At 43.3% G+C, this 25,708-nt stretch overlaps 1 protein-coding gene across 1 annotated transcript in view; it reads right to left on the bottom strand.

Annotated features, from left to right (window-relative positions):
- LOC143816334 (transmembrane gamma-carboxyglutamic acid protein 1-like) overlaps positions 1-6,257 on the bottom strand; it is a 44,072-nt gene extending 37,815 nt beyond the window's left edge. The window contains exons 1-2 of the mRNA XM_077296570.1: positions 6,041-6,257; positions 2,513-2,554 (exon numbers count right to left, since the gene is read on the bottom strand). The gene's annotated coding sequence lies outside the window, so the exon portion shown is untranslated. The remainder of the gene's footprint in view (positions 1-2,512; positions 2,555-6,040) is intronic.
- Positions 6,258-25,708: the final 19,451 nt, after the last annotated feature.

Raw genomic sequence — 25,708 nt, 5'->3', positions numbered from 1 at the left:
GAAACAAAAAGTTATATACACTATGTTCCAAATTATTATGCAAATTAAATTTTTCTTGGATTTTCCTAAATGGTCAGTGCAAATGACAGTCAATCTAATAAAAGTCAGCACCCATTAGAGTATACATCGAATTTTAATGAAGAAACCTCCCAATGATAACAGTATAATCTCCAAAATGAATAAAAACTCAAAATGAACTGTTCCCAATTATTAGGCACAGTAGAATTTGTAAACATTTGATATGTTTTAAAGATCTGAAAATGCTCATTTGTGGAATTTGCAGCATTAGGAGGTCACATTCACTGAACAAAAAAGCTATTTAACTCCAAAACATCCTAACAGGCCAAATTACATGTTAACATAGGAACCCTTCTTTGATATCACCTTTACAATTCTTGCATTCATTGAACTTGTGAGGTTTTGGAGAGTTGCTGCTTGTATTTCTTTGCATGAAGTCAGAATAGCCTCCCAGAGCTGATGTTTTGATGTGAACTGCCTCCCACCCTCATAGATCTTTTGCTTGATGATACTCCAGAGGTTCTCTATTAGTGATGAGCGAATATACTCGTTACTCGAGATTTCCCGAGCATGCTCGGGGGTCCTCCGAGTATTTTTTAGTGCTTGGAGATTTAGTTTTTATTGCCACAGCTGAATGATTTACATCTGTTGGCCAGCATAAGTACATGTGGGGGTTGCCTGGTTGCTAGGGAATCCCCACATGTACTTATGATGGCCAACAGATGTAAATCATTCAGCTGTGGCAATAAAAACTAAATCTCCGAGCACTAAAAAATACTCGGAGGACCCCTGAGCATGCTCGGGAAATCTCGAGTAACGAGTATATTCGCTCATCACTATTCTCTATAGGGTTGAGGTCAGGTGAAGGTGGTGGCCACACCATGAGTTTATCTCCTTTTATGCCCATAGCAGCCAATGACTCAGAGGTATTCCTTGGAGCATAAGATGGTGCATTGTCATGCATGAAGATGATGTTGCTCCTGAAGGCACGTTTCTGCTTTTTAGACCATGGAACAAAGTTGTCAGTCAGAAACTCTATATACTTTGCAGAGGTCATTTTCACACCTTCAGGAACCTTAAAGGGCCCTACCAGCTGTTTCCCCATGATTCCGGCTCAAAACATGACTCCTCCACCTCCCTGCAGACGTCGCAGCCTTGTTGGGACATGGTGGCCATCCACCAACCATCCACTACTCCATCCATCTGGACCATCCATGGTTGCTCGACACTAATCAGTAAACAAGACTGTTTGGAAATTAGTCTTCATGAATGTCTGGGCCCACTGCAACCGTTTCTGCTTGTGAACACTGTTTAGGGGTAGCTGAATAGTAGGTTTATGCACCACGAAGCCTTTGAAGGATCCTACACCTTGAGGTTCGAGGGACTCCAGAGGCACCAGCAGCTTCAACTGTTTGCTGGTTTGTAATGGTATTTTGGCAGCTGCTCTCTTAATCCAATGAATTTGTCTGGCACAAACCTTCCTCATTATGCCTTTATCTGCATGAACTCTGTCTGTGCTCTATTTCAGTCACAAATCTCTTCACAGTATGATGATCACTCTTATGTTTTCGTGAAATATCTAATGTTTTCATACCTTGTCCAAGGCATTGCACTGTTTAACGCTTTTCAGCAGCAGAGATCCTTTTTATTTCCCATATTGCTTGAAAACTGTGGCCTGCTTAATAATGAGGAACATCATTTTTAAGTAGTTTTCCTTTAATTAGAATCACCTGGAAAACTAATAATCATGTGTTTAGATTGATTTCAGTGATCCATTGAGCCCTGAGACACAATACCATCCACGAGTTTATTTGAAAAGCAAAACAATTAAATCTTTATGACACTTAAATCCAATTTGCATAATAATTTGGAACACGAGATCACTTCTATGATATGTTTGTCTTTTTTGCCATAAAATAATTTACATAGACAAACTTTGGATAGATCAGTACTACAAGTGAATATAAGAAACTTTGTAACATAGCGAATTTGAGAACTGTGCGCTTTTTTTTTTTCTCCAGTTTTTTTTCCTTGACCCTGCCTCTTGAACTTACCATTCACTGACAAAACCAACTGTCAGCACAATAAAGTGTCAGGTGAAACAACATATTTAAGTCGATGGAGTAAGAAGAAGAGCCAGACAAGAACATAAACATTTCATGCTCCAATATTCTATCATGTATATTAGAATGTTAAGAGCTGGAGACACATTACACTGCTCAGTACTGTCGTAGTTTCCTCCATGACCCTGCTGCTCGTGCTCTACCTAATGAAAGAAGATCAGGAATCATCGGTTTCTGTGTGTTTAGTTGAAGGGAAACATCATAGCAGCTAGTCTACACCCAACAGCTCAGAGTCAATTACAATTTAGAGCGCTTGCAGAGGGGAAACTGAAGAAAAATACAGGATACAAGTCAGATAACCTAAAATAATGCTAATTCTAGCCTGCACAGAAGACAGTTTATTCTGAAAAGTTACTAGAATGTATAGTTACCCTTTAAGTTCAGTTGAGTAGTGCAGAGTCTGGATCTTGCTGCTGTAATAGACGATATAAAGCATACATTATACAGCCATCTGAACATGACCTAAATAGTATATGGTGATCACATAACAATGCAATGCGAAAATCACAACACTGCCATTCCTAAGGCTGTGAGCACACCTACTATTGGTCATCAGTTTCGTTTTGTTCTTCAGAAACGGATGACATATTATTAAACCACTGATGGGCATTTGACCTTACTATAAAGCTCACCATTAGCTAGCTCATTGAATACAATGTAAGAATACAACTAGAAATCACTTCTTAATGTAAGCGTATGAGACCCAGAACAAAGTCAGAATGGGGCCCTTAATCTTCCATTCAGAGCTGGTGACCGTTACCTCTGACTTACAGCCAGTCAGGAGCTGCAGTCACAAGATGGCGGCGCAGGACCGCAGCAGAACCGGAAAGAGCTGAAGATCACGGCTGGTGTTTTACTGGGGCAGGGAACATGCATTAATAATACCACTGCTGCAGTAAAATAAGAAAAAAACACTAGAGTGGTGCTTTAAAGGGATTTAGCACTTATTTAACCTCTTCCCATTCTATAAAGTATACATGTGTCATGGAACAAGTGTCTGCGGATGAACTGGGTTCAGGAGCGGAGCTAGCTTGACGCAGGTCAAGTGCTGGCTGTGTTATACAGCCATCACAAGCCTCTAACATCCACTAAAATGCCACTGTCAATCAATGAGACACAGGCTGATCTTCATAGAGGGATGATGGTTTTTACTATATGCTGCCATACTAAGGGTTCCATCACAGGGTCAAGCTTCCTAACAGACTTAAAAAAATATATATATGGTGAAAATGTAAAAAAATATATATTTAAAAAAAAAAAAAAAAAAAGTTTGAATGACCTCCTGTTCACAAATCAAAAAGCATATTTGGTAATCCCACATCAGTAAATGTCCGTTAAAAATTTGAAAAAATAGAAATATATATATATTTTATTAAAAAAAACACTAAAAAAATGGCAAAATTGCTGTTTTTGGTCTCTGCACTTGCACCCCCCCCCCCAAAAAAAAATACAGTGGCCCCAGTTCTTCCAGTGCCTCTTGTGACCCCACTCCACCGCCGCTGATCCCCAGTAAGCTAGCTTCAAATTATAAAGCACCCCCCCACTTTCCTCCCAAATTTGGGAGAAAAAAAGTGTGTCTAATAATCTGAAAACTATGGTAGGTCCTTTTAAGTGGCTTTAGTATTTGTCCTTTAATCTCTATATATTTTGTGCCACTAAGTTGTTGTTGTTTTGAAGTTTTTTTTTCTTCCCTCCCTACGACTTTACTGATCCAGATGTGTTACACAGATTCATGAAATGTGACTTCAACCAAATGTTGCATTTTTTTTTTTTGGTGTTACCTGCTGAAGTAAGGTTTCTGAATGAGTTTCAATTTAGTGCATTTTTGCAGCCTTTTATAATGAACCACTTCAGCGTTTTCATTTATTGCAGTGCTGAAGTGGTGCAACTAATCAAGTGTGCTGCCACTAGTCTTAAGGCTGTGTGCACACGTTCAGGATTTTTCACTTTTTTTTCGTGGTTTTTCGCTATAAAAACGCGATAAAACCACGAAAAAAAATGCTCACATTAAGCATCCTATTATTAGAATGCAATCCGCAATTTTTGTGCATATGTTCATTCTTTGTGTGGAATCGTGGGGATTCAGCACACATTGGAATGCATTGATCCGCTTACTTTCCGCATGTGGCTATGCCCACCATGCGGGAAGTAAGCGGATCATGTGCGGATGGTACCCAGGGTGGAGGAGAGGAGAGTCTCCTCCACGGACTGGGCACCATATAATTGTTTTAAAAAAAAAAAGAATTAAAATAATAAATCATGATATTCTCACCTTCCGGCGTCCCCGGCAATCTTCCCGCTCTTCGTGATGCTTCCGTTCCCAATAATGCATTGCGAAAATGACCTGTGATGATGTAACGGTCTCGTGAGACCGTACATCATCTGAGGTCATTGCCGCGAGGCATCACTGGGACCGGGGCATCGCGAGGAGCGGGAAGACTGCGAGGGACGCCGGAAGGTGAGAATATCATGATTTTTTATTTTTTTTTAACGTTCTATCTTTTTACTACTGATGCTGCAGAGGCAGCATCAATAGTAAAAAGTTGGTCACACTTGTCAAGTGTGACCAACCTGTCAATCAGTTTTCCAAGCGATGCTACAGATCGCTTGTAAAACGCTAGCATTCTGTAAGCTAAAAAAGCTTGTAAAACGCTAGTGTTTAGCGGGAAACTGCATGCCAATTCTGCATGCGATATACCAGCGGCAGGAGCTGCAGAATTGCCGCAGAAATTTCTGCGGCAATTCTGCGACATGTGCACTTAGCCTAAAACTTACCAGGCGCAGTCATCATCTGTTATCCAGAGCGGATAATGGATTAAGACAGCGGTTGGTAAGTATAATACTAGGACCAGGGATCTTACATTAGTAGCACCACTCCAGCGCTGAAATAATACAAAAATGCTAGAGTGGTGCTTTAAATGATTTGCCAATTTGATGCAGAAAAGTTGCAAAAAACAAGGACAAAAATAAAAGAGCATTTATTTGCTTTTGGCCAAATTAACTGGGCGCGCCATTAAGAATTTGGATAAACACGGCTGGAGTAATCCAATTCTTCAACAATAATAAGGGTTTCTAATTCACAACGCGCGTTTCTTTATCAAGTGACAAAAAGAAAAAAAAAAACAAAAAAAAAAAAACACACACATACAGGTACTTTGTTTCTAAAAAAGAAAAAAAAAGTCACTTCAATCCTTCACAAATGACTGGGACCCTGTGTTCTGGTCGATCTGAAGTCCACGTTGCCCCACAACGATACAGACGAAAACGACAACCTGCCACATATAAGACGTGTCCTCACACACAGCCATAGCGGCTCCGGAACAAAACAATTATTAGAACAAAAGTTACAAATGTTTTAAATTACACAATGAACAAACCCCAAAAAAAGGAATATGAGGGAAGTCACAAACCTCACGTACAGAAGTCACGTGTCCCATAAAGGGAATGTGACAGATGACGGCCTGTGGACGGGATTTATAGGTCACACGCTCGTCACCTAACTGGTTTTTAATGCATAAATGATTGGTAAACCAGATCTCCGTTAAGGATGGAGTCAGCCAAGGCTCCGGAATGACGCGTCCCCACCCCGCGGTGTCACCGGCCAGGAAAGCACTCGGGAGATTTACATCCACCACGTCCCATGATGCTTTGCATGATGTATATATATATATATATATATATATATATATATATATATATATATATATATATATATATATATATACATACACATACACACACTGCTATAGACATGCGCCCTCCGAGGACAGACTGCACTAGTGAGCCCGCTCCATGTTACACAGCACAGCCTCGCCATCATCTGTCCCATACAGAACCCATCCGTACAGCTGCACTACATGTCACCGGCAGCCCGCGGCCGCCCTCCCGGGAGCGGATACCTGTGCGCGGCCCGGCCTGGGACCTAGCGGCTCCACTTCCCTCCGGTCTGGGCTCCGCCGCCTGCAGCCGCTATTCCCCCAGGAGGCAAACACTGGACTGGGACGGAGGGAGCTGCTGAGAGCGGGCATGACGTCACGGGAGCACGCTGTGTGGGAAGAGGCGGAGCCTGCTGCGCGCATAGTACTAGTAGCAGAGGAGGCGGACAGTCGGGAGCGCAGCTCTGAGGGACATAGTTCTGCCAGAGACTAGGGCGGCGCGTGTGGGGGGTTTGTGAGGACAGGTGGCGCTGCTATATGACTGGATGAGCACTTGTTTACATTTCCAGATAATGAAGTAGTAGAAATACCTGTAGGGGGCGCACTGGAGTAACTGATTCTTTTGTAGCGTACTAGAGGGGCTTTTGCTGTATCGGTTCTGATTTTGTATTGGAAACCCAGAAGCAATGGAGGAGATACTATGTTGCCTAGCAGTTTTCGTTTTTCGCTCCCCTCCTTCCCAGAGCCATGACTTTGTTACTTTCCGTCAATATGGCCATGTGAGGGCTTTTTTTTTTGTTTTGCGGAACAATTTGTACTTTTGAACAACACATTGGTTTTACCATATCATGTACTGGAAAAAGGGAAAAAAATTCTAAGTGCTGTGAAATTGCAAAAAAAAAAGTGCAATTCCACAATTGTTTTTTTTTTTTTTACCCTGTTCACTAAATGCTAAAACTGACCGGCCATTATGATTCTCCAGGTCATTACGAGTTCATAGATACCAAACATGTATGCATTTTTGTTTACTTAAGTGGTGAAAAAAATCCAAAGTTAGTAAAAATAAATACATTTAAATGTGCCATTTTCCGAGACCCCTAGCGTCTCTATTTTTCAGGATCTGTGGCTCAGGTTGGGATTATGTTATGCGCACCGAGCTGACGTTTGTATTGATGCCATTTTGGGGTAGATACGATTTTTTGATCACCTGATATTGCATTTTATTGCAATGTTGCAGCAACCAAAAAAAAGTTATTCTTGCATTTAGATTTTTTTTTTCTCATTGCGCCATTTACCAATCGGATTAATTATTTTGTACATTAACTGGACGATTCTGTACATGGAAATATCAAATATGTATTTTTTTTTAATTATTATTTTGAAACAAAGGGTGATTTGAACTTTTATTTTTAGAAACTATTTTTAGCATGCTTCAATAGTCTCCAGGGGACACTAGAAGCTGCAATCTTCTGATCGCCTGTGCTACACATAGCAGAGCTGCAGTCCTGCTCTGTGTAGCAGAAATGATCACTTGCTATGAGCGCCAACCACTGGGCAGCGCTCATAATGATCTGGCATTGACAACCACACGAGTCTCCTGCAGACCCCTGATTATCATGCCAACTCATCGGCGACCCGTGGTCATGTGATGTGATATATATTATTTTAATCAGCTGACACTGCATTAATTTTACTGGTCTCTATGACATATGTTGTATTATTAAGGTGCTACCATTTAATTTATACAAATTTTAGGCATTATATAATATTAGGGGCTCAGTGATATATTTTATTCATATATCCATTATTATCATGCTACGTGCTCCAATACCTGGTTCAGCTTTAAAATATATATATATATATATATATATATATATATATATATATATATATATATATATATATATACACTCACTGGCCACTTTATTAGGTACACCATGCTAGTAACGGGTTGGACCCCCTTTTGCCTTCAGAACTGCCTCAATTCTTCTTGGCATAGATTCAACAAGGTGCTGGAAGCATTCCTCAGAGATTTTGGTCCATATTGACATGATGGCATCACACAGTTGCCGCAGATTTGTCGGCTGCACATCCCAAAGATGCTCCATACAAGGCAGGATGGATCCATGCTTTCATGTTGTTTACGCCAAATTCTGACCCTACCATCCGAATGTCGCAGCAGAAATCGAGACTCATCAGACCAAGCAACGTTTTTCCAATCTTCTACTGTCCAATTTCGATGAGCTTGTACAAATTGTAGCCTCAGTTTCCTGTTCTTAGCTGAAAGGAGTGGTACCCGGTGTGGTCTTCTGCTGCTGTAGCCCATCTGCCTCAAAGTTCGACGCACTGTGCGTTCAGAGATGCTCTTAGGCCTACCTTGGTTGTAACGGGTGGCGATTTGAGTCACTGTTGCCTTTCTATCAGCTCGAACCAGTCTGCCCATTCTCCTCTGACCTCTGGCATCAACAAGGCATTTCCGCCCACAGAACTGCCGCTCACTGGATTTTTTTTCTTTTTCGGACCATTCTCTGTAAACCCTAGAGATGGTTGTGCGTGAAAATCCCAGTAGATCAGCAGTTTCTGAAATACTCAGACCAGCCCTTCTGGCACCAACAACCATGCCACGTTCAAAGGCACTCAAATCACCTTTCTTCCCCATACTGATGCTCGGTTTGAACTGCAGGAGACTGTCTTGACCATGTCTACATGCCTAAATGCACTGAGTTGCCGCCATGTGATTGGCTGATTAGAAATTAAGTGTTAACAAGAAGTTGGACAGGTGTACCTAATAAAGTGGCCAGTGAGTGTATATATATATATATATATATAATTACTAACAAAATTCTGTCTTATTATACATATCTATCTTATTGGTCTTCATTTGCACCCTTTTCTTATATGATCTTTATGCATATTTGTGCTTGACCTTTTAGTTTCTATACAATTTGTTCTCTTTTTAATAATATCCGAGTGCAGCAGTTTGTGTTAGAGTGCAGCAGACAGAGTTTGTGTCAGAGTGCAGCAGACTGGGTCTGCATCAGAGTGCAGCAAGCGGGATTTGCACTTAGCGTGCAGCAGGCAGGAATTGTACTAGAGTGCAGCAAGTAGGATTTGCATCAGAGTGCAGCAGGCAGGAATTACACTAGAGTGCAGCAGGCAGGATTTGCACTAGTGTGCAGCAAACAGGACTTGCACTGGTATGCAACCTTGTACAACATAGACTGTAAAGAGGAAGGTTGCTCAGGCACCTCCCCAGTGGGGAGGAAGCAATATATACATAATGTTCCACAGCCATTGGCTGGGGAGGAAGTAGCAAGTGCACGCGCTGACCTTTTAAGAGGGCGAGAGAGCACACGCGCATGCCCTAAGAACATGGCTAGAGAACCAGCTGGAAGCATGCAAAGCATGGGGAAGGGAAGGACTGTCTGCAGCATGGGTGAGTGAAAAGACACGCTGAAGACCCTGTCAGGGTCAGGCGTAGTGCTAACAGTTCACCCCCTCCCCCCCCCTTTACGCCACATCCTCTTCAGGCCATCTAGGAAGTTCCGGAGAAGAATCCAAGCGTGAGTATTCTCCTTAGGTTCCCAGGATCTTTCTTCGGGACCAAATCTTTTCCAGTCGACCAGGAAGAAGCTTTTGCCTCTCACACGTTTCATGGCCAAGATGTTCTCCACTTCAAACACATCATCTGAGGCAGTTGGCACGGGTTTGATACTGGGATCAAGATGACCGGGTTTAGCAGAGATACATGGAAAGCATTCGGAATCTGTAATGAAGAAGGCAACTTCATTTTATAGGAGACCTAATTGATCCGCTTCAGCACCTCGAAAGGCCCGATAAAACGAGGACCTAACTTGTACGAGGGAACCTTCAGGCGGACGGACATACCTGGACGAGAGCCACACCTTGTCACCAGGGTGGAAGCACGAAGGATCCAGACGCCTTTTATCTGCATGTCTCTTCATACGTGCAGAGGCTGTTCCTAAAGGATGCTTCTAAAGTGGCTTTGGTATCCTTCCACAACTTTACAAAATCCTTTGAAAAGACATCTGCCGCAGGGACCTCATAAGCAACTGTCACCGGGAGGGGAACCTCGGGTTGCCTACCGAACATGATGTTGAATGGAGACTCTCCCAAGGCTTCACCAACGTGATTCTTGTACGAGGACTCAGCCCATAGAATTAATTTCACCCAGTCATTAAGGTGGGCATTGTCTAAGTGTCGCAGGTAGTTGCCAAGGACCTGGTTGACATGCTCCACTTGTCCATTGGAGTGAGGGTGATAGGCCGAGGAGAAATCCAAGACAATATCCAGATGAGCTGTGTGTCGATCTCTGCCCATGAGCCCTGCGCCAATCACAGCACAGGAACCATGGGCCAGCTGACGTCATCCATAGCCTCTGATTGTTCCTGGGCTGTTGTTGGCCCAGGGCTCTGATTGGCCCAGGGCTCCTGCGCCACCAAAGCACTGAAAGCCGCACCGCGGAGGAAACCAGTAAGAAAAGGTGTGTGTGTGTGTGTGTGTGTGTGTGTGTGTGTGTGTGTGTGTCTGTGTAAGGGTGTGTGTGTGTGTGTGTGTGTGTGTACGGTACACACATGGGACCTGCAGTGGAATACTGTGATAATGGGAGGCTGCAGTGGGATACCGGGATGATGGGATACCGTCTTACCCGCGATCTCTCGGATAACTCTCTTCTTGACCCTCTTCAATCTGGCTTCCGCTCTTTACATTCTACTGAAACTGCCCTTACTAAAGTCTCTAATGACCTACTAACAGCTAAATTTAATGGTCATTACTCCATGCTAATTCTCTTGGATCTCTCCGCAGCATTCGATACTGTGGATCATCAGCTCCTCCTCAATATGCTCCGCTCCATCGGCCTCAAGGACACCATTCTCTCCTGGTTCTCCTCCTATATCTCAGACCGATCCTTCACTGTATGTTTTGCTGGTTCCTCCTCCTCTCACCTTCCCCTTACTGTTGGGGTTCCTCAAGGATCAGTCCTAGGCCCCCTCCTCTTCTCTTTGTATACTGCCCCTATTGGACAAACAATCAGTAGATTTGGTTTCCAGTACCATCTCTATGCTGACGACACCCAATTATACACCTCTTCTCCTGTTATCATGCCGACCTTTTTAGAAAACACCAGTGATTGTCTTACTGCTGTCTCTAACATCATGTCCTCCCTCTATCTGAAACTGAACCTGTCAAAAACTGAACTCCTCGTGTTCTCTCCCTCTACTAACCTACCTTTGCCTGACATTGCCATCTCCGTGTGCGGTTCCACCATTACTCCAAAGCAACATGCCCACTGCCTTGGGGTCATCCTTGATTCCGAGCTTTCATTCACCCCCAACATCCGATCACTGGCTCGCTCTTCCTATCTGCATCTCAAAAACATTTCTAGAATTCGCCCTTTTCTTACTTTCTACTCTGCAAAAACTCTTACTGTTTCACTTATTCATTCCCGTCTGGACTATTGTAACTCTCTACTAATCGGCCTCCCTCTTACCAAACTCTCCCCGCTCCAATCTGTCCTGAATGCTGCAGCCAGGATCATATTCCTCACCAACCGTTACACCGATGCCTCTACCCTGTGCCAGTCATTACATTGGCTACCCATCCACTCCAGAATCCAGTACAAAACTACTACCCTCATCCACAAAGCACTCCATGGCTCAGCACCACCCTACATCACCTCTCTGGTCTCAGTCTACCACTCTACCCGTGCCCTCCGCTCCGCTAATGACCTCAGGTTAGCATCCTCAATAATCAGAACCTCCCGTCTCCAAGACTTTATACGTGCTGCGCCGATTCTTTGGAATGCACTACCTAGGTTAATACGATTAATCCCCAATCCCCACAGTTTTAAGCATGCCCTAAAAACTCATTTGTTCAGATTGGCCTACCGCCTCAATGCATTAACCTAACGATCCCTGTGTGGCCTATCATAAAAAAAACAAACCATAATCAGGTTCCTCGTATCATGTTCTCATACACTTTATGCAGTTAATAGCCCTCTGTGTCTGTACTGTTACATACTTAGGCAGTTAACTGGTTCATGCAGCTTTACATGAACACCCGAGCCTTACACTATGGCTGGTCCAAATAATTAAAGCAATTGTTACCATCCACCTCTCGTGTCTCCCCTTTTCCTCATAGTTTGTAAGCTTGCGAGCAGGGCCCTCACTATGATTTCTGTTATGCTGTAATGTATATTGTCTGTAAAAGTCCCCTCTATAATTTGTAAAGCGCTGCGGAATATGTTGGCGCTATATAAATAAAATTATTATTATTATTATTATGGGGAGCTGCAGTGGGATGATGGGAGGCTGCAATACTGTACTGTAGAATGATGGGGGCTGTAATGGAATGATGGGGGTGCTGTATTGGGGACTGTAAAGGGATGATGAGGGCTGCAATGCGATGATGGGAATATTTGGGGCTGCAAAATAATGATGGGGCTGCTACAGTAAAGGAACTGCTGTGGGTGATTGTTACGATAGCGGTACAGTGTCCAGAAAGTGTGTGGGAGACATTTTAGAGCCCTTATGTTTCGTGGCCCTGTGTGGGAGTTAGGCAATTACAGTAATAAGACTCCCCTCCCCCCCCCCCCTCGAAAATAAGACATGGTGCAACCTTCGGAGCAAACATTAATAGAAGACTGTGTCTTATTTTCGGGGAAATAGTATGTTCCGCCATGGACCAGATGGTACGGGTAACAGCAGGACAGAACTGGAAGGAAGTCGTCTAGGAACTTTATTGTGTGCACAAATAGGCAGCTACATAAGCATAGATCTCCCTCCTCATTGATGGCCAACAGTAGTGACGAGAGATCAATTGTAATGTCTTCCTTTGTCCCGCGTGACCAGCCACTCTGGACGGGTGGCCCCAAGACAAAACCTGCTGCTTTTCAGATTCACCCACAAGGGTCTTTCCTGGGGGGAATTTGCGACAGGCTGACTGGGGCGACAGTAACCATCTTGGAGGGTTCGATGATAAATTGAGGGTCCTCCTCTTGGTCCCCAGACAGAAATGAACGAGAGAGGGCAGCAGCTCTGACATTCTTCTCACCGGATCTGAAATGTAAAAGAAAGTTAAAGTGGGCAAAAAACAAAGACCACCTAGCTTGGCGAGGATTAAGTCTCTGGGCGGACTGGAGATACGCCAGGTTCTAATGGTCCGAGTAGATAACTACTGGATAGGCTGCGCCCTCCAGCAGGTATCGCCACTCCTCTAAAGCCATCTTAATAGCGAGAAACTCCTGGTCCCCAATGGAGTAGTTACGCTCTGGAACGGAGAAGGCCTTGGAGAAGAAACCGCAGGACACGCTCGACCCGAGGAGGACTTCTGAGTAAGCACCGATCCGGCCCCTAACAAGGAAGCATCCACCTCAAGGAAGAACTGTTTGCTCAGATCCGGACGATGCAGAACGGGTGTAGTGGAAAAGAACCATTTAAGAGAGTGGAAGGCCTCTTCAGCCTCAGAGTACCAGTTCTTTGGATTGGCTCCCTTTCGGGTCATAGCAGAGATGGGAGCAGTCGGAGTGGAGAAATGAGGAATAAATTGCTGATAATAATTAGCAAAGCGAAGGAATCTAGATTGCTTTGACTCCAATGGGCAGCGGCCATTTAAGGATTTATTTATTTTACATTTATTCCTTCGCTTTTCTAATTATTATCGGCAATTTATTTAAAATAACCAATAAATTTTGTTCAACTTCACAATTGTGTTCCATAGACAATATGGAGAGGAGTCTTCTGCTCACAGAGCAGACGCTCAATGGGATAGATGAGGAGGCGGATGGTAGGATGGAGCTGCAGGACAGCGTGGCAGTTAGCTGGGTGACAGATAGAAGGCGGGGTAGAGGGAAGAGTGCCAGGGAGGCTAGTCCTGATCTGGCACACCCCATTAAGTTTGCTAAGTTGGCAGATGAGGGGGGTGCCAGTACAGGGGTAGCACTGCTGCAGCCAGGCATGTCCTCTGAAAGCCGGAGGAGTGACTGCTCCAGTAAGGGGGGAAATAGGAGAGCAGGGCAGGCCAGACAGGTGCTGGTAGTGGGGGACTCAATTATTAGGGGAACAGATAGGGCAATCTGTCACAAAGACAGGGATCGTCGGACGGTGTGCTGCCTACCTGGCGCTCGAGTCCGACACATCGCTGATCGGGTGGACAGATTACTGGGAGGGGCTGGTGAGGACCCAGCGGTCATGGTGCACATTGGCACAAATGACAAAGTTAGAGGTAGGTGGAAGGTCCTTAAAGATGATTTCAGGGAATTAGGCTGCAAGCTGAAAGCAAGGACCTCCAAAGTGGTATTTTCCGAAATACTGCCTGTACCACGTGCCACGCCAGAGAGGCAACGGGAGATTAGGGAGGTTAATAAGTGGCTCAAGAATTGGTGTAGGAAGGAGGGGTTTGGGTTCCTGCAGAACTGGGCCGACTTCTCAGTTGGCTACAGGCTCTACGCTAGGGACGGGCTGCACCTCAATGGGGAAGGTGCAGCTGTGCTGGGGGAGAAAATGGTTAGAAGGTTGGAGGAGTGTTTAAACTAGGGAATGGGGGGGAGGGTATTCATTTTATAGGAGGGGAAGATAGTGCAGATAGAGACCTGGGCACAAATAAGGAAGTTGGGGGTGGCGGTGGCATGGGGGGTGGGGTTAGAACAGTTAGTAATTTAAGGAAGAATAGAGGTACAGAGAGTAACATCAAGTGCATGTATACTAATGCCAGAAGCCTCGCCAACAAAATGGATGAATTAGAACTAATGTTGTTGGAGCATAATTATGACATGGTGGGGATATCTGAGACGTGGCTGGATGAGAGCCATGACTGGGCTGTTAACTTGCAGGGCTATAGCCTGTTCAGAAATGACCGTACAGATAAGCGAGGGGGAGGGGTGTGTCTATATGTAAAATCTTCCTTAAAACCCATCCTGCGTGATAATATAGGTGAATTTAATGAAAATGTAGAGTCCCTGTGGGTGGAGATAAGGGAAGGGGGAAAAAATAATAAATTACTGATAGGGGTTTGTTATAAATCTCCAAAACTAATGGAAGCAATGGAGAATATCCTCGTAAAGCAAATAGATGAAGCTGCGACTCAAGGAGAAGTCATTATTATGGGGGACTTCAACTACCCTGAAATAGATTGGGGAACAGAAACCTGCAGTTCCAGCAAAGGTAATCGGTTTTTGACAACTATGAGAGACAATTACCTTTCACAACTGGTTCAGGACCCAACAAGGAGGGGGGCACTGCTAGACCTAATATTAACCAACAGGCCAGACCGCATATCAAATATAAGGGTTGGGGGTCACTTGGGGAATAGTGATCACAAAATAATAAGTTTTCATGTAACCTTTAATAAGATGGGTAGTAGGGGGGTGACAAGGACACTAAACTTCAGGAGGGCAAATTTCCAACGGATGAGAGAGGATCTTGGTGCAATTAACTGGGACAATATCCTGAGACACAAAAATACACAAAGAAAATGGGAGACATTTATTAGCATCCTGGATAGGACCTGTGCACAGTATATACCGTATGGGAATAAACATACTAGAAATAGGAGGAAACCAATATGGCTAAATAGAGCTGTAAGGGGCGCAATAAGGGACAAAAAGAAAGCATTTAGAGAATTAAAGGAAGTAGGTAGTGAGGAGGCATTAAATAAATACAGAAAATTAAATAAATTCTGTAAAAAGCAAATCAAGGCAGCAAAGATTGAGACAGAGAGACTCATTGCCAGAGAGAGTAAAAATAATCCCAAAATATTCTTTAACTATATAAATAGTAAGAAACTAAAAAATGACAGTGTTGGCCCCCTTAAAAATAGTCTGGGTGAAATGGTGGATGAGGATGAGGAAAAAGCCAATATGCTAAATGACTTTTTTTCATCAGTATTTACAAAAGAAAATCCCATGGCAGACAAAATGACTAGTGATAAAAATTCCCCATTAAATGTCACCTGCTTAACCCAGCAGGAAGTACAGCGGCGTCTAAAAATAACTAAAATTGATAAATCTCCGGGCCCGGATGGGATACACCCCCGAGTACTGCAGGAACTAAGTACAGTCATTGATAGACCATTATTTTTAATCTTTAAAGACTCCATAATAACAGGGTCTGTACCACAGGACTGGCGTATAGCAAATGTGGTGCCAATATTCAAAAAAGGGGCAAAAACTGAACTCGGTAATTATAGGCCAGTAAGCTTAACCTCTACTGTGGGTAAAATCCTGGAGGGCATTCTAAGGGATGCTATGCTGGAGTATCTGAAGAGGAATAACCTCATGACCCGGTATCAGCACGGGTTTACTAGGGACCGTTCATGTCAGACTAATTTGATCAGCTTCTATGAAGAGGTAAGTTCCGGACTGGACCAAGGGAACCCAGTGGACATAGTGTATATGGACTTTTCCAAAGCTTTTGATACGGTGCCACACAAAAGGTTGTTACATATAATGAGAGTAATGGGGATAGGGGAAAATATGTGTAAGTGGGTCGAGAGCTGGCTCAGGGATAGGAAACAAAGGGTGGTTATTAATGGAGCACACTCGGACTGGGTCACGGTTAGCAGTGGGGTACCACAGGGGTCAGTATTGGGCCCTCTTCTTTTTAACATATTTATTAATGACCTTGTAGGGGGCATTCAGAGTAGAATTTCAATATTTGCAGATGACACTAAACTCTGCAGGGTAATCAATACAGGGGAGGACAATTTTATATTACAGGATGATTTATGTAAACTAGAAGCTTGGGCTGATAAATGGCAAATGAGCTTTAATGGGGATAAATGTAAGGTCATGCACTTGGGTAGAAGTAATAAGATGTATAACTATGTGCTTAATTCTAAAACTCTGGGCAAAACCGTCAATGAAAAAGACCTGGGTGTATGGGTGGATGACAAACTCATATTCAGTGGCCAGTGTCAGGCAGCTGCTACAAAGGCAAATAAAATAATGGGATGTATTAAAAGAGGCATAGATGCTCATGAGGAGAACATAATTTTACCTCTATACAAGTCACTAGTTCGACCACACTTAGAATACTGTGCACAGTTCTGGTCTCCGGTGTATAAGAAAGATATAGCTGAACTGGAGCGGGTGCAGAGAAGAGCGACCAAGGTTATTAGAGGACTGGGGGGTCTGCAATACCAAGATAGGTTATTACACTTGGGGCTATTTAGTTTGGAAAAACGAAGACTAAGGGGTGATCTTATTTTAATGTATAAATATATGAGGGGACAGTACAAAGACCTTTCTGGTGATCTTTTTAATCATAGACCTGAGACAGGGACAAGGGGGCATCCTCTACGTCTGGAGGAAAGAAGGTTTAAGCATAATAACAGACGCGGATTCTTTACTGTAAGAGCAGTGAGACTATGGAACTCTCTGCCGTATGATGTTGTAATGAGTGATTCATTAATTAAATTTAAGAGGGGACTGGATACCTTTCTGGAAAAGTATAATGTTACAGGGTATATACACTAGATTCCTTGATAAGGCGTTGATCCAGGGAACTAGTCTGATTGCCGTATGTGGAGTCGGGAAGGAATTTTTTTCCCCAATGTGGAGTTACTCTTTGCCACATGGGGTTTTTTTGCCTTCCCCTGGATCAACATGTTAGGGCATGTTAGGTTAGGCTATGGGTTGAACTAGATGGACTTACAGTCTTCCTTCAACCTTAATAACTATGTAACTATGTAACTTGTTGATTCTTCACCAAAAATTTACATTTGGTATCTTTTTGTTTGAAGCATGATATGTGGGAACAGGTTGAAAAGTTCCAGGAGGCCGAATACTTTCACAAGGCACTGTATTTGAACAGTCCTCTCTTCCCTTCTTGGGTTACATTGTCTCAGATACTGGACTTTTACATGAAAAACAAGTGGAACACAATTGTGAAGTTGAGCAAAATTTATTGGTTATTTTAAATTTTTGTGGAAATTCAAAAACTGAAAAGTGGGGCGTGCAATATTATTTGGCCCCTTTACTTTCGGTGCAACAAACTCACTCCAGAAGTTCATTGTGGATCTCTGAATGATCCAGTGTTGTCCTAAATGCCTAATGATGATAAATATAATCCACCTGTGTGTAATCAAGTCTCCATATAAATTATAAATGCACCTGCTCTGTAATAGTCTCAGGGTTCTGTTTGAAGCACAGAGAGCATCATGAAGACCAAGGAACACAACAGGCAGGTCCGTGATACTGTTGTGGAGAAGTTTAAAGCCGGATTTGGATACAAAATGATTTCCAAAACTTTAAACATCCCAAGGAGCACTGTGCAAGCGATCATATTGAAATGGAGGGAGTATCATACCACTGCAAATCTACCAAGACCCAGCCGTCCCTCTAAACTTTCATCTCAAACAAGGAGAAGACTGATAAAAGATTCAGCCAAGAGGCCCATGATCACTCTGGATGAACTGCAGAGATCTACAGCTGAGGTGGGACAGTCTGTCCATAGGACAACAATCAGTCGTACACTGCACAAATCTGGCCTTTATGGAAGAGTGGCAAGAAGAAAGCCATTTCTCAAAGATATCCATAAAAAGTGTTGTTTAAAGTTTCCAACAAGACACCTGGGAGACACACCAAACATGTGAAAGAAGGTGCTCTGGTCAGATGAAACCAAAATCAAACTTTTTGGCAACAATGCCAAACTATATGTTTGACGTAAAGGCAACACAGCTCATCACCCTGAACACACCATCCCCACTGTCAAATGTGGTGGCAGCATCATGGTTTGGGCCTGCTTTTCTTCACCAGCGACAGGGAAGATAATTAAAATTGATGGGAAGATGGATGGAGCCAAATACAGGACCATTCTTGAAAAAAACCTGTTGGAGTCTGCAAAAGACCTTAGACTGGGACAGAGATTTGTTTTCCAACAAGACAATGATCCCAAACATAAAGCAAAATCTACAATGGAATGGTTCACACATAAATGTATCCAGGTGTTAGAATGGCCAAGTCATAGTCCAGACCTCAATCCAATCGAGAATCTGTGGAAAGAGCTGAAAACTGCTTTTCACAAGCAATCTCCATCAAACCTCACTGAGCTCAAGCTGTTTTCCAGGGAAGAATAGGCAAGAATTTCAGTCTCTCGATGTACAAAACTGATAGAGACATACCCCAAGTGACTTGCAGCTATAATCGCAGCAAAAGGTGGCACAACAAAGTATTAAGTTAAAGAGGACGAATAATACTGCACGCCCCACTTTTCAGTTTTTGAATTTGCACAAAAATTTAAAATAACCAATACATTTCGTTCAACTTCACATTTGTGTTCCACTTGTTGATTCTTCACCAAAAATTTACATTTGGTATCTTTATGTGGGAAAAAGTTAAAAAGTTCCAGGGGGGCGAATACTTTAGCAAGCCACTGTACGCATTTCTCATACTTGGCGTAGAGTCGATTCTCCCTCAAGCGCTGAAGAACTTGCCGAACAGCTCATCTGTGGGAGGCCAGATCCTGGGAAAATGCCAGAATATCATCCGGGTACACCACAACGCAGGAATAAAGCAGGTCCCAGAAGATATCATTGACGAACTCTTGGAAAACGGCCAGTGCATTACTGAGACCGAAGTGCATCACTCGGTATTCATAATGTCCGTCCCTGGTGTTGAAAGCCATCTTCCATTTGTCTCCCCGACGAATGCCGATCAGATTGTATGCGCCCCTCAGATCTAATTTGATGAAGATCCTGGCACCTCTTAACCGGGCAAACAACTCAGGAATTAATGGGATAGGGTATCTATTCTTCACCGTGATCTGGTTGAGGCCCCGATAGTCTGTACAAGGTCGGAGTGATCCGTCCTTTTTCTTAATAAAAAAAACCCCAGCAGGAGAGGAGGACTTCTGAATGAACCCCAGGGCCAAATTCTCCTGAATGTAGTAGGACATGGCTTGAGTCTCGGCCCAAATGACCTTTGGATTTTCAATGGCTGTAAGCCATAATCATCAACATTGACAGAAATAAACACTTGAAATAGATCACTCTGTTTGTAATGACTCTATATAATATTTTCGTATTGAAGAACTGAAATAAATTAACTTTTTGATGATATTCTAATTTTGTGAGAAGCACCAGTAGGTATTATTTTCCATGTCTATAATTTTGCCAGATTCTGCTATGTTTTATTGCTGAGCTATTGCGACTATTGGAGTCTCTGGTGCCTCGTATTGCCCAATACTTAACACTTATGCATATAATTGGCATTTGACCTTTATTTTCACAATATTGCAGCAGTGTTCAATTATTTGTCCATTATGAGTCACCATTTCTTCATACACTCTGTTATTTATACTGCATGTAATCATTCAAACTACGGGTTTATATTGCTTGCCTCACATTTCACATATTATTGCCACATTTAATTGAGATCTTTATCTCATATAAAAATATAACTGCATTTTGTTGGCCACTAGGAGACGTTGTTGTACTGTAACATCGTTTCTCACATATCATGGCATGTGATTGTGGGCTAGAGCTCATTATATCGCTTTCCATTAGACAGGTCCTGGGGATATCTGTTGTTATTTTCCCTTGTCATACCAAGTTTTTATTGTGTTTTTAATCATGTTTTTCCTAACAAAGTTTGCTACATTTTCTCATTATTTGGGCTATCTTTGCTTCCCCCTATTTATTATTTGTAATATTAACACGCAACTTCTGAATGTACACCTCCTTTCATTTCACTCTCTTTTTTTCACTGCACCCCTTATCCACACCCAGAGAGGCGTTACTGTACCCACTGGTGTTTTTTTTTATTAATTTTTTCAATATTTAAACCCCTGTGTCTCTGTACTACTCCTCTGTAGTTTGTATTTGAAAACTGGCTCGGTTCAAGCAAGAAACGTAATAAAACTATCTGTTGGAGTATGGAACCTTTTCGGTATGTGCACACGATCAGTAAATGCTGCTGTAAAAAGAGCTGATCTGTGGGGGTGTTCAACTCCGCACAATATGATTTTGGTGACCCACCCAGGAAGCTGAAACCACTCCATACACAGTGAGTGACAGCTGCGTTATTCAGATGGCACCTACCTCTAACAGCAGAGAAAAGAGCGCTGTTCGTTGCTATTTAACCACTTCAATGCTGCTACTAATCTCTCACACCGACATATAAGTATATCGCAAATGCTTACATCGGATGTCTGATATTTATAACCGTTGTAAAAAATAGAAGTGACCACTAATTAATGATATAAAATCTAATTTTTATTTCTATATTCAATATTAAAAATAATTAAAATTCAGGATTAGTCTCTGGAAAGAAACAGTAGGCAGAAAGGCTCATACATTATATACTGTATATAGCAGCAAGGTATATAATGTTTATATTGTAACATAGGGATAAAAATAAAGATGCATTTGTTCATCCAGATTTTGTAAATAATGAAATTATTTAAGGGAGGAATTTTTTCCTAATTGTGGAAGAATACATTTAACCTCTGCAAGCAGACAGATACTGTTATTTCAACTACCCACAAGGTAGCAATATACAATAAAAATACAAAGTGCTCGTGAACAATTTACTGAACAATTATTGAAGACTAGATGGTGGCACGATTCTAACGCATCGGGTATTCTAGAATATGCATGTCCACGTAGTATATTGCCCAGTCACGTAGTATATTGCCCAGCCAAGTAGTATATAGCCCAGTCACGTAGTATATTGCCCAGTCACGTAGTATATTGCCCAGTCACGTAGTATATTGCCCAGCCACGTAGTATATTGCCCAGCAACGTAGTATATTGCCCAGCAACGTAGTATATTGCCCAGTCACGTAGTATATTGCCCAGTCACGTAGTATATTGCCCAGCCACGTAGTATATTGCCCAGCCATGTAGTATATAGCCTGTTATGAACTGGTGGCCTAGGAGCAGCATGAGGAACACTCTGGAGAAGGTGGTACCTGTACTGACTGCAAACCCTGAACTTAACACCGCAACTAGAAGCAGCCGTGGGATGTTCCTAACACTCCCTAGACACCTCGTCACAGCCGGAGGTCTAAATACCCCTAGAGACAGAAAAGGGAAAACTATCTTGCCTCAGAGAAAATCCCCAAAGGATAGACAGCCCCCCACAAATATTGACTGTGAGAGGAGAGGGAAATAACACACGCAGACTGAAATCAGGATTTAGCAAAGGAGGCCGTACTAGCTAGATAGAAAGGATAGAACAGAGTGCTATGCGGTCAGTATTAAAAACACTAGAAAATATCCACCACAGAAAGTACAAAATCTCCACATCCAACTAAGGATATGGAGGGTATATCTGCATCTCCAGAGATACCAGCATGGCTGAACAAATCCTTGCACAGACCAAGCTGGACAAAACAAAACGTAGAAATGAACTGAACTATTAAGCCCACAGCATGTGGACTGCAAAAGCAAAGCCAGAACTTATCTTTGATGAAAGGAACAGCAAGCAGGAGAGACCAGGAAAGGATGTGAATCCTCCAGGAACAATGGACAACTGGCACTGACTAAAGGGTGAAGCAAGACTAAATAGCCCTGTCCAAATTGCAAAAAGTGAAAACACCTGATAAATGCTGTGATTCAGAGACAGCAGCGCTACCACTTACAACCACCAGAGGGAGCCCAAGAGCAGAATTCACAACAGTACCCCCCCTTGTGGAGGGGTCACCGAACCCTCACCAGAGCCCCCAGGCCGATCCGGACGAGCCAAATGAAAGGCACGAACCAAATCATCAGCATGAACATCAGAGGCAACAACCCAAGAATTATCCTCCTGGCCATAACCCTCCATTTAACAAGGTACTGAAGCCTCCGCCTCGAAAAGCGAGAATCCAAAATCTTCTCAACCACATACTCCAACTCCCCATCAATCAACACCGGGGCAGGAGGATCAACAGAGGGAACAACGGGCACCACATATTTCCGCAACAAAGATCTATGAAAAACATTATGGATGGAAAAAGAGGCTGGAAGGGCCAAACGAAAAGACACTGGATTGCTAATCTCAGAAATCCTATAAGGGCCAATAAACCGAGGCTTAAACTTAGGGGAAGAAACCTTCATAGGGACATGACGGGAAGACAACCAGACCAAATCCCCAACCCGAAGCCGGGAACCAACACAGCGACGACGGTTAGCAAAACGCTGAGCCCCTTCATGAGACAACACCAAATTGTCAACAACATGAGCCCAAATTTGCTGCAACCTGTCAACCACAGAGTCCACCCCAGGACAATCCGAAGGCTCAACCTGCCCTGAAGAAAAACGAGGATGAAAACCAGAGTTACAAAAGAAGGGTGAAACCAAGGTAGCAGAACTAGCCCGATTATTAAGGGCAAACTCGGCCAATGGCAAGAAAGCCACCCAATCATCCTGATCAGCAGACACAAAGCATCTCAAATAAGTTTCCAAAGTCTGATTAGTTCGCTCGGTTTGGCCATTTGTCTGAGGATGAAATGCGGAAGAAAAAGACAAATCAATGCCCAGCCTAGCACAAAAGGCCCGCCAAAACCTAGAAACAAACTGGGAACCTCTATCGGACACAATGTTCTCCGGAATGCCATGCAAACGAACCACATGCTGAAAAAACAACGGAATCAAATCAGAAGAGGAAGGCAACTTAGGCAAAAGTACCAAATGAACCATCTTAGAAAACCGGTCACAAACCACCCAGATAACTGACATCCTGTGGGAAACCGGAAGATCCGAAATAAAATCCATAGAAATATGCATCCAAGGCCTCTCAGAGACCGGCAAAGGCAAAAGCAACCCACTAGCGCGGGAACAGCAAGGCTTGGCCCGCGCACAAGTCCCACAGGACTGCACAAAAGAACGCACATCCCGTGACAAAGAAGGCCACCAAAAGGACCTACCCACCAAATCTCTGGTACCAAAAATCCCAGGATGACCGGCCAACACAGAACAATGAACCTCCGAAATCACTTTACTAGTCCATCTGTCAGGAACAAACAATTTCCCCACTGGACAGCGGTCAGGTTTATCAGCCTGAAATTTCTGAAGAACCCGTCGTAAATCAGGGGAGATGGCAGAAAGAATCACCCCTTCCTTCAGAATACCGACCGGCTCAAGGACCCCAGGAGAATCAGGCAAAAAGCTCCTAGAGAGGGCATCAGCCTTAACATTCTTAGAACCCGGAAGATACGAGACCACAAAATCAAAACGGGAAAAAAAACGGGGACCATCAGGCCAGTCTAGGATTCAGCCGTTTGGCAGACTCGAGATAAATCAGATTCTTATGATCGGTCAAGACCACAATACGGTGCTTGGCCCCCTCAAGCCAATGTCACCACTCCTCAAATGCCCACTTCATAGCCAACAACTCACGATTGCCGACATCATAATTGCGTTCCGCAGGCGAAAACTTTCGAGAAAAGAAAGCACACGGTTTCATCAAGGAACCATCAGAATTCCTCTGAGACAAAACGGCCCCTGCCCCAATCTCAGAAGCATCAACCTCAACCTGAAAAGGAAGAGAAACATCCGGCTGACGCAACACAGGTGCAGAAGTAAATCGGCGTTTAAGCTCCTGAAAGGCAGAAACAGCCGCAGAGGACCAATTTGTCACATCAGCGCCTTTCTTCGTCAAATCGGTCAAAGGTTTAACCACACTAGAGAAGTTGGCAATGAAACGGCGATAAAAATTAGCAAAGCCCAAAAATTTCTGAAGGCTCTTCACGGATGTGGGCTGGATCCAATCATGAATGGCCTGAACCTTAACCGGATCCAATTCTATAGATGAGGGAGAAAAAATGAAGCCCAAAAAAGAAATCTTCTGTACTCCAAAGAGGCACTTAGACCCCTTCACAAACAAGGCATTATCACGAAGGATCTGAAATACCATCCTGACTTGTTTTACATGAGACTCCCAATCATCTGAAAAAATCAAAATATCATCCAAATATACAATCATGAATTTATCAAGATAATTCCGAAATATATCATGCATGAAGGACTGAAACACAGATGGAGCATTAGAGAGTCCGAATGGCATCACAAGGTATTCAAAATGGCCTTCGGGCGTATTAAACGCAGTTTTCCATTCGTCCCCCTGCTTAATACGAACCAGATTATATGCCCCTCGAAGGTCAATCTTAGTAACCCAACTAGCCCCCTTAATCCTAGCAAACAGATCAGAAAGCAAAGGCAAAGGGTATTGGAATTTGACCGTGATCTTATTCAAGAGGCGATAATCAATAAAGGGTCTCAAGGAGCCATCTTTTTTGGCAACACAGAAAAAACTTGCTCCCAATGGTGAAGAAGATGGCCGAATATGCCCCTTCTCCAAGGACTCCTTCACATAGCTCCGCATGGCGGTATGTTCTGGCACAGACAGGTTGAAAAGTCGGCCTTTAGGGAACTTACAGCCTGGAATCAAGTCAATAGCACAATCACAGTCCCTATGCGGTGGAAGGGAACTGGACTTGGGCTCATTGAATACATCCTGGAAATCTGACAAAAACTCAGGAATTTCAGAAGAGGGGGAGGAGTCAATTGACATCACAGGAACGTCACCATGAACCCCCTGACAACCCCAACTAGTCACAGACATAGATTTCCAATATAATACCGGATTATGCACCTGTAACCATGGGAAACCCAGCACAATAGCATCATGCAAATTATGCAACACCAGAAAACGACAATCTTCCTGATGGCCTGGCGCCATGCACATGGTCAGCTGTGTCCAAAACTGAGGTTTATTTTTAGCCAACGGTGTAGCATCAATGCCCCTCAAAGGAATAGGACTCTGCAAAGGCTGCAAGGGGAAACCACAACGTCTGGCAAATTCTAAGTCCATTAAATTTAGAGCGGCGCCTGAATCCACAAATGCCATGACAGAAAATGACGATAATGAGCAGATCAGGGTCACTGATAACAGAAATTTAGATTGTACAG

Source organism: Ranitomeya variabilis, chromosome 3 (genome assembly GCF_051348905.1).
Source record: "Ranitomeya variabilis isolate aRanVar5 chromosome 3, aRanVar5.hap1, whole genome shotgun sequence".
Classification (NCBI taxonomy): Eukaryota; Metazoa; Chordata; class Amphibia; order Anura; family Dendrobatidae; genus Ranitomeya; species Ranitomeya variabilis.
This window is presented reverse-complemented; position numbering and strand designations above follow the sequence as displayed.